At 37.6% G+C, this 10,629-nt stretch overlaps 1 long non-coding RNA gene across 1 annotated transcript in view; it reads right to left on the bottom strand.

The window, feature by feature from the left end:
- The window catches only part of LOC141436274 (uncharacterized), a 7,317-nt gene extending 6,594 nt beyond the window's left edge, over window positions 1-723 (bottom strand). The window contains exon 1 of the long non-coding RNA XR_012452288.1: window positions 680-723. This is a non-coding gene — a long non-coding RNA (uncharacterized lncRNA). The remainder of the gene's footprint in view (window positions 1-679) is intronic.
- Window positions 724-10,629: the final 9,906 nt, after the last annotated feature.

Raw genomic sequence — 10,629 nt, forward strand, 5'->3', positions numbered from 1 at the left:
AAATGTCCAGCTAATGTACATACCAAATTATGTCTCTAAGCCTACGTTATTAATTCGAGATTTATTCATATCCCGTGGGAATAAGGATAAAAAGTATTCAATATCCAAGTTGTTTTTATCCAGTTAACAACTATTTTTACCAAAAATTCATTCCAAATCTGCGTAGCCGTTTCAGCGTGAAGAAGTAACAAACATACTCACTCACAAACTCACTCACTCACAAACTCACTCACTTTACAAACTCAAAATTTATTTATTATTGGATATATATTTAATAGGTACTAAATTTCAAGTCGATGCCATTAACTGTTGAAGAGTCCGATGCGGAAGACAGCCGGACTACCAGGATGTCACTACCAGATTATTGTAATGTCACGCAATTACATAATCATTCAAATCAAGTCAATCTGACTACTGGAAGTTGGTCAAATTATACTTGCAAGATTTGACTACAGACAGAAGACAGACATAGAGACAGACAACGGGACAGGTGAAACTAAATAAAAAGCTTGTAAAAAGCTTGTTATAATAAAAATACACACTTCATCCGAAAATCCTATACCTATAATATTAATTGCTATGATCATGGTTTACCGGTATAAAAAACTCTTACAAAGCGTAGTACACTTTTAGTAAAAAAACACTCAATTTATAGTATTAAAAAATGTTGCGACTATACCTGTGTCAGATTTCACAGCATATCCTATGCTGTAAGGATTATATGTAGTCCTTTTAAGCGCCTTAGATATTTCTTCCTCAGAACAATAAACTTGTTTGTTTTTTGAAAACTGTGCTCTGTCCATTGAGGTCAATTTTGCCATTGTGTTGTAGGTTTTACCGTTGTAACGGTAAAAAAAATCTAGGAAACGAAATATGAGACAGCGCGTTCTTCTACATTAAAATTATTGAACTGAAGACGACAATAAATTTAAAAATTACTGACATACAAATAAATGTGACTAGTGGTGATAGTCTGGATGACATTTCCATGACCTTATATTTTTAAATCTAACCAGCCAGTACTTCATTCTAAGTTTCTTTCAAACCTCTTTCATTCAGCCTATTTTGTTATGATTGCTAGACTAATATTACAACCGATATAACCTAATGCTTTCGTTGTTAGTGTCTTTTTAGCGATTTTTTCTTTTTAGTACAATTTTTTAGGGAACGTGCCAACGAACCCTATTAGTGAGAGTCCGCTGTCTGTCTGTCTGTCCGTCGGTCTGTTCCATCCCAGCCTCCTCTCAGAACAAGAGGGCTTGGGCCATAGTTCCCACGGGGCCCAGTGCGGATTGGGAATTTCACTTCACACGCTTTTGCAGGTGGTAGGACCTTGTGCAAGGTCCGCCCGGATTGCTACCACCATCTTGCTCGCTAATCCTGCCGTGAAGCAGCAGTGCTTGCACTGTTGTGTTTCGGCGGAGAGTAAGACAGCCGGTGAAATTACTGGCACTTGAGGTATCCCATCTTAGGCCTCTAGTTGGCAACGCATCTGCAATTCCCTGGTTTGCAGATGTTATGGGCGGTGGTGATCTCTTACCATCAGGAGACCCACTTGCTCGTTTGCCATCCAGTCGTATAAAAAAAAAACACGCACCATTGAATTGCTTCGCAGGTTTGTGCAGATTTCCTCACGAAAGCAGTGCAGGGTTCCGACTGTTACAGGGCTCTATCTCTTGAGTCGTAATAGTCAGACACTTGAAATTTCACAGATTATGTATATACAAATACTAAAACAGAATAAAATAATATTTAAAGGGGCTCCCATACACCAAATGACTCGCATTTGCCGGTTTTTTTGTGATAGGGTACCAAGGAATTCCAAAAAATATATTACTTATATGACGCGGCATGGCGCTAGCGTCTACGCAAAAGTATGCAAAATATTTAGTTACATTTTACAACACGTGTGATATTTTGCCCGAGAACTATGAAAGTTTATCTAAGTTCAGGACTGCCAATGAAAGTAAATAACGCTAGGCTAGGTATTTTATCCTAACACCCGGTTTTTACTTACATACAGCCAAACCATTCAAATTTGACCCCGCTAAGTGAAATTGTAACAAACAAATACACTACGCTTTTGTTGCGATACGCCATTATTTTACAAGCTTTTATTAATTAATAATAAGTATAGAACATTCTTGTGTTGTTGACCCAAATGGTGGAACCGATGCAGATGTCGAAGCGCGCATAAACAGGGCTCGTGCCGCATATGCACAACTCAAACCGGTCTGGACGTCCCCGTAATAACACGGCGCACACAAAAATCAGAGTTTCAACTCTCAAATGTCAAATCGGTTCTCCTGTACGGGTGTGAGACCTGGCTCGTCAAGAAAGCAATCACCAGTAAACTCCAGGTTTTGTGAACAAGTGTTGCGTCGCATATTAGGAGTTTATTGGCCACGAACCATTACAAACACTGGACTGTGGGAGTTGACGAGCCAGAAGCCAATTGATAAGGAGATCCTATTGAGGAAGTGGCGCGTGTTGCGGAGACCCGATGCTCATCTCGCCAAGCAAGCGCTGGAGTGGCAAGCTGCTGGTAGTAGGAGGCCAGGCCGACCCCGAATCACCTGGAGACGGTCGGTTGAGAAGGAGATCTCCCTAATTGGGTACCATTGGCGAGACCTAGAAGCCACAGCACAGGACCGTGACGCATGGAAGTCCCTACTGCGAGCCCTATGTCCCTGCTGAGGGACTACAGGAATTCATCATCATCATCATAGAACATTCTTGAAGGCATCTAGTTGTTCAAGCAAGTTTTCATGTGGTAAGCCTTACTGTAACCACTTGCTGACTGCAGTACAAATGGGCCGGCTTGACCGGAGTAGTACCAACCTCCATCTGAATACCGGTGAAATAGTACCTTTGCCCAACTCCCTCCCCCTTTATCCTGCCCCCATACCGCCCAATTTAGCCCCCCCTCCTCCCTTTTAGGCCGGCAACGCACCCGCAGTCCTAATAATGCTGTAGGTGACCAAGGGCGGCGGTGATCACTTACCATTAGGTGACCCGCATGCTAGTTTGCCAGCTATTTGATAAAAGAGTAGATTGATGACCTCAAGAAAAAACATTACTTTCTTTGGTTTGCCCTGACTTAAAAATACTGAATTTCATGGTTAATTGCACTTTATCGAAATGCTATTACTTATTCTTTGTAAATAAACATAAAAAAGTAAAAAAAAAAAAAGAAAAAGAATCATTATGCGTCATCGAGTTTCGAACTCCTTCTCTTACTACATACTTCTAAGAATTGGTACCACTGAGCCAAACTAGGTGGTCACGTGACCGCCCGAAATAGTCAATACCTTTTTACAACAGATTATATTTGACATTAGCTACTCACACCACAGTAAAATGGATCAAAATTTACTGCATCATACTGAAATTTAGGTATTATAGATCCTCTCCATTTTGTGATTTGCGACAACAATATGCCATAACTAACTATCCTCAAAAAATCGCGTCGAAATAACGTCTGTGGAAGAAATATTGATGTACCAAAGTTTGTATGGAAGACGACGCACCTTAATGTTAGCAGGTTTGCCTGAAAAATACTTCCCAATGATAATGGCGATCGAACATTCTGGAATCTCCATTACAGGTGACGTAGTGAAGACAAAGTTGATTGACCTTGGAGCTAATGACAGTTCCGAGCAAGGTAGTGCTTTTTTGAGTAGAGGGCAGCACCACCAGAATCATTATAAGGTTGGCGGCAGTGCTAAGAATGACAGCTCAAATCATCATGGTGGCGGATTGTCAATGTCAAGTTCGACGAAGAAAAACATAAAATGTTATCGTTGCAAACAGATTGGGCATTACAAATCTCAGTGTAAACAAAGTGATCAGCAGCAAATGAAGAAAAGCAATGCTTTTTCCGCTGTTTTCTTGAGTGGGAACTATCGTAAACAAGACTTTTATTTGGACAGCGGCGCAAGCGTTCATATGACGGCAGATGTAAACATGATACGGAATGCATCATATTCACCGAGTATCAAGGAGATTATGGCAGCAAATCAAAATGCCATGCCAGTATTGTGTTCGGGTGATGTGAATATCATAACAGTTACTCCAAGTTGCAAATATGACATAACCTTGAAAGATGTCTTGTGTATTCCTAACCTCACAACAAACTTGATTTCCATTAGTCAACTTATCAAGAATGGAAACAATGTGGAGTTTAAGGAGAAATGCTGCTATGTTTACAATAGAGAAAACAGTTTGGTGGCTGTGGCGAACCAAGAAAATGGTGTTTATAAGCTGGTCATAGAACATAAACAATGTTTGTTTACTTCTAATTCACCAGTTAGTAGTGAAGTGTGGCATAGGAGATTGGGCCATTTGAATATAAACGACCAGAATAAAATGAAAGATGGAGCAGTTACGGGAATATCATACACAGATAAGTCTGTAATCAACAAAAGTACATGCACAGTGTGTTGCGAGGGAAAGCAGTCGCGTCTGCCATTTGGTCACATGGGTACAAGAAGTAGTGAGCCTCTGGATGTAATACACGCTGATGTCTGCGGACCAATGGAGTCTACTTCGATTGGTGGATCCAGGTATTTCCTGATTTTTGTTGACGACTTTACCCGTATGGCCTTTGTTTATTTTCTTAAAGCAAAAAGTGAAGTTTTAAAGTACTTCAAGGAATTTAAAAGTATGGTAGAAAATCAACAAGACAGAAAAATTAAAATATTCAGGACTGATAATGGCTTAGAGTTTTGCAGCAATGATTTTGAAAACTATTTAAAACAGGCTGGCATTATTCACCAGAAAACTAATGTATATACGCCAGAACAAAACGGCTTATGTGAACGAAATAATAGGACAATTGTAGAAAGAGCTCGCTGTTTATTATTTGATGCAGGATTAGATAAGAAGTTTTGGGCAGAGGCAACAAATACTGCTGTCTATCTTAGGAATAGATCTATTGCATCAGGATCAAATGATAAAACTCCATATGAGCTCTGGACAAATAAAAAACCAGATGTAAGTCATGTCCGAATATTTGGCAGTGAGGTGATGGTACACGTGCCAAAAGAGAAACGACTAAAATGGGACACTAAGTCTAAGAAGCATATTTTAGTTGGTTTTTCTGAAAATGTAAAAGGCTACCGTCTTTATGATCCTATTAAAAAGTGTATTGTAACTAGTAGAGATGTAATTATCCATGAAAATTTAGAAAGAAACTGCACAAATGAAGCAGTTGTATCAGTTTCAGTTGGGGATATTGAATCAAAAAAGTCAGAAAGTCATGAAGAAGTAAAGGATGAACCCATCTCGAGTCCCTTAACTGAAAGCATGTCTTCAGAATCAGACTATCTTAATGCAATGACTGATTCAGATTCTACATTACAGCAATCTGAAGAAGAACATGAGGAACCAGCACCGTTGCCAGTAGTAAAGCGAATTAGGAAGCAGCCAGAGCGTTATGGATTTTCCAATCTATGTACAATGTCATGTCCAAATGTCACTAATGATCCAGCCAGTGTCCGTGAAGCTCTGGAGAGCCCAGATAAAGACAAGTGGATAGAGGCAATGGAGGACGAGCTGCAGGCATTTGAAGAAAATAAAGCATGGGTTCCTGTGAGTGAGTTACCTTCTAATAAAACTTTAGTACAGTGCAAGTGGGTATTTAAAAGAAAAGTGAGTAGTGATAACAGTGTACGTTACAGAGCACGTTTAGTGGCTAAGGGCTTCACACAGCGGCCCGGTATTGATTATGAAGAGACTTTCTCACCAGTTGTCAGACACTCTACTTTGAAATTATTATTTGCATTGTCTGTTCAATTAAATTTAGATGTCACACACTTGGATGTTAAAACAGCTTTCTTAAATGGTTTTCTTAAAGAGGACATTTATATGGTTCAACCAGTTATTGATTGTGATATAAATAGGAATAAGGTTATTGTTAAGTTAAATAAAGCAATTTATGGTCTGAAGCAATCATCTAGATCATGGTATGAGCGAGTGGACCAATGTTTATGTGAGCTAGGTTTCAAAAAGAGTCACATAGAGCCTTGTGTTTTTACGAAAATGAATAACGAGGTAAAAATTGTTATAGCTCTATATGTTGATGATTTTTATATTTATTCCAATAATCAAATAGAGACTGACGAATTAATTTCTGTACTGAGCTCTAAGTTTAAGATTAAGAATTTGGGTCAGGTTCAACAATGCTTGGGCATGAGAGTCCGAATTGATAAAGAGTCAAATGTTATTACCCTGGATCAGGAACAGTACATAGATCAATTATTTGAAAAATTCAACATGTTAAATTGTAAGGTTGCTAGTACTCCAATGGAAAGTAAATTAGATATTAATAAGTCAGAGTACTGTGACCAAGACATTCCATATCAACAATTGATTGGAAGTTTGATGTTTTTATCAGTTCTTACAAGACCTGACATATCTTTTAGTGTCAGTTTCCTTAGTCAATTTAATAAGTGTCATACAAATATTCATTGGAACTATGCAAAGAGAGTACTTAGGTACTTACCTTAAGAAAACTAAGAATTTTTGTTTGAGGTATGTAAAGGAAACAGCTGAACTTGTTGGTTATGTTGATGCCGATTGGGCAAGTAACACTTTAGATCGGAGATCATATACAGGCTATTGCTTTGTAATGTCAGGCTCAGCTATTTCCTGGGAGAGTAGGAAACAAAGAACAGTGGCGTTGTCAAGCATGGAATCTGAATATATGGCTTTAGCTGAGGCATGCAAGGAAGCTATATATTTGAGATCATTGTTATGGGAACGTACTGGTAATCTTTGTACTGTGTCAATGTACAATGACAGCCAAAGCGCACAAAAGTTGGTGGAAAATTATGCGTGCAATAGAAAAAGTAAACACATTGATATTAGATATCATTTTATAAAAGATGCAGTTAGCAATAATATTATTAATTTAAAATATTTGCCAACATCTGATATGCCAGCTGATGTTCTCACCAAAGCTTTAAATCCTGCCAGGCATAATAAATGTATTAATGGCCTGGGGTTAGTCGGGTAGAGACAGAAAATTAGTATAAGTGAAATACTGTTGTTTTTATGAAAGGTTTTGTTTATTTGCTGTAGTTGGGGTGTTGGAAATATATTATTAACAATGGTAACATCAAATAAGCAACCTGGCGCCATCTGTAGCTGTAAGTTTGTAGCTTCTTGTCTCTGGATATTTTTTATATAATAAAACCGTTCGTGGTCAGCTTTCACAGAAATACGTTGTTTTATTACATACAAATGTACATGAATTTCGTCAGTTAAAGTGCAATCCCTATCTTGAAGACATACACAGCACCCGTGACCCAATTTACAGGCCCATAATACGTGACTCCGACCCGACTCCACTTGTGGAGTGATTCAAGGCGGACGTGTGCCATGCTTTATTTTACAGAGGTTTCTTAACGTCTTCAGTTGTACACATTGAGAAGTAGGTCGCCAAATACTGGTGTGAGAGTTGGACTGTGAAATCCGCCATGTATAGATGATTTTAACGTATAGGCGGGAACATATAGCACGGCTGAACCTTTAATAATAAATTTCACTATGATTTCCTTGTCAAAAGTATGGGATGTCAACATAACATTAGTAGCACAAAGGCTCCACCTTGGTACACGATTCACTTTGTTCAATTCAAGGTTGGACGTGACTCACTTTTATCATTTTTATTTTTATATTTGTTTCATTTACATTCTCAGAAAAATTAAAGCTTTCCAGCAAGGGATTAAATGAAAGCAGAAAATACGCTTAAAACTCGGCGCGCCCTTAATTAAAGGTAATCTCGGTCTTAATACCGTATTCTAGCGTATTGTTTCCACAAATTAAAAATTATTGAAAAATGCTAGAAAATATACTTATATTGGCATATGTTCAGCAGTTGACATCTTTCAGCTGATATGATGATGATGATGGTGGTGATGGTGATACATCGGCCGATGCTACACGGCATAGTAACTATTTAAACCGTTCCAGAAACTGTATCCCCACTTTGATGTCCCACGTTCACCGTTAAGCTCCTTCAAGACTAAATAAAAATTGTTTCTTAATTCCAAACCTTGTATTTTTCTGTAAAAATAAATTCTACAGACTGTTTTCCTAATTTGACGTGCCGTGTATCCGAAATGAAGCGAACGTACGTGACTAAAGAGATTTGGGGAAACAATTAAATTACATTAGAGCCTAGGCGTCGTAAAATTTTATTTAACGCGAGCATTGACCTTGGATGCTAATTTAAGAGGTGTTTTCTTCTCTAATAACATTTATTCTCAGTTCTTCTAAACATTTGTCTGAGAACCTTACACAAATAGCCTAGGCTGCGTGAGAGAAAAGAGATTGGTAAAAACAAATTTAAAAAATAATTACATAGACGTCGCTATGACCGTTTTATGAAAGCAAGTGGCTCATCTAGTTACTAGTGCCTACAAAAAAAGGTCAGGCCTTTATAATAAAAAAATAAGTGAAGAAAAATTTAAAACTTTATGAATAGATTCCCGAATTCATTCAAACTTAAAATTGAAAATAATTGGGTAGTCCATTATTGTTCTTTTAATGTTAAAAGTGCCTACCTGTTTTGTATGAGTTACAATAGAAATAATAATATTTATATATTACTACTAGTGTATACATGTTAATGATTAATTTCCTATTAACGTCGTGTCAGCATTACCTGTATTGTATGAGTTAATTATTAACTTGTAACACTAGTTATTTTATAAATTCCTAAATGTATAGTGTAATAGTAGTAGTAACATGTAAACATAATTTATCATTGTAACTCATACAATACAGGAAATGCTGACACTAGGAACGTTGAGTTATGTTTTAGAGGCTTTTATTTAACTGTTCATTATCTTATTTCTTATGTGTACAACGAACGGTGACTTTTTGGTTTGGTCAATTCTATATTCGAATAGTTGTCGCTATACTATTATAGTATATTACAATGCTGAACCGTGCTGCCGAGATTTCGTTCTGTTAGCATAAATGAAGAGTGAGAAGAAAGATTTTCAGGTAAAATTGATACTAAATGTAAAATAAAAGAAAAACACCACACACACCACCCACACGGCCACGCGGGTATTCTGTCGGGAGTAAAACCGCAAACACAAACTAGTTTTACATATTGGTTCCTATTATGTATTGACGCTGTAATATTATGATGAAAGTCTCCGAAGCATTTTATTTCTTCACGGTCAACAGACAGAGGAAAACAAAAGTATATATCAAGGATAAATATAGAATTCGATATTTTGTTAGCGCCTCTGGATTGTTTCAACAGCGATAAAGATTATATTGAGTACTATTCGTAGGTTCTGAAGAAATTATCACAGAGTGAACTTTTGGTCAGTACAGCATTAAAATGACCTAATTTTGTACAATGCTATTTAGGATGAACGAGGAGATCCGACAGAGAACTAAAGTCATCGAAATAGCTCACCGGATAAGCAAACTGAAAGTCGCAGTGGGCTGGCGATATCAGCCGAAGAACCGATAACCGATAGCCGGGGTAAACGAGTTCTTGAGTGACGACCGCGAATCGGTAAGCGTGGCGTGAGATGCCCTCAGGTGGAGCGATGATCTTCGCAAGGTGGCTGGCAAGAACTGAATGCGAGTGGCCGAGGATCGTGCTCAGTGGCGTGCAATTGGAGAGGCCTTTGCCCTTTCTTCAATAGTGGACGTTTCCAGGCTGATTTGCTTCAGAATTATTAGTAGTATAAAAGTAAATAGCAGCCTACTTAAGTTATAAAATATACCAAAACTTGAAAGATGCCGTGCAAGACACAAAATTCTTAAAAACTATTACTTGATTTTTTCTTAAAGGCTATGGAACCTTTGTCTTGGGCGTGTCCGACACGCTCTTGGTCGTTTATTTTTTCTTTTTGTGTTTTCTGCACTTTTAATATACATAATACAAGGTTTAGCTACAACCTTCCAGCCAGGTCTGTGTTTTTGTGTTGACCCAAATGCCTACGAGTAGGCACAGACTCTAAAGAGCTCAGCTCTTGGATTATAGTCTGCCTAATAAATAATATCGAAACAACAGTGACGCCGCAGGCAAAGGCTTGTTAAGGCTTATCAGTATCAATTGGGGTTATTCGATTTAGCGTGGTTGGCTAGGGGGTAACTACAGGGAGTTAATATTTTCGCACCCCTAACTCGATTTATAAATGTTATGTAATGTCCCTAGTACTAAAGTGAATTTAGTTCATAGGTGGACTATATGTAAGTGATTCGTTGAAACAGGGTATTTGACAACGCTATACTTTTTGTCAGCTGACAAAATTCAAGTTTTTATCAAGTCATGTCAGATTACAAGTTAATTGTTTATTTATTGATTTCAAAGCAATCCTATTTTTTTTACGATATAATGTTGTAACCTTTCGAGGTTTCTCCTCATGAATGTTAAAATTACTTTAATGTTTCAAACAAAGTCTCTGCAACATATAAATATGTATAACACACACGCACTGTATACCGACACGAGAAAGATATCTCTCCAGCATCTTTGGTACCATGCCGCAGGGTCCATTTTTCGATTTATTATAGTTTTAACTTTTTTTAATTTTAATGTAGTTTTTTTTTATTGTACCTAATCTACCTTTTAATAATATTCTACCTCTGACA

The sequence above is a fragment of the Choristoneura fumiferana genome, chromosome 16, assembly GCF_025370935.1.
Source record: "Choristoneura fumiferana chromosome 16, NRCan_CFum_1, whole genome shotgun sequence".
In the NCBI taxonomy this organism is placed as follows: Eukaryota; Metazoa; Arthropoda; class Insecta; order Lepidoptera; family Tortricidae; genus Choristoneura; species Choristoneura fumiferana.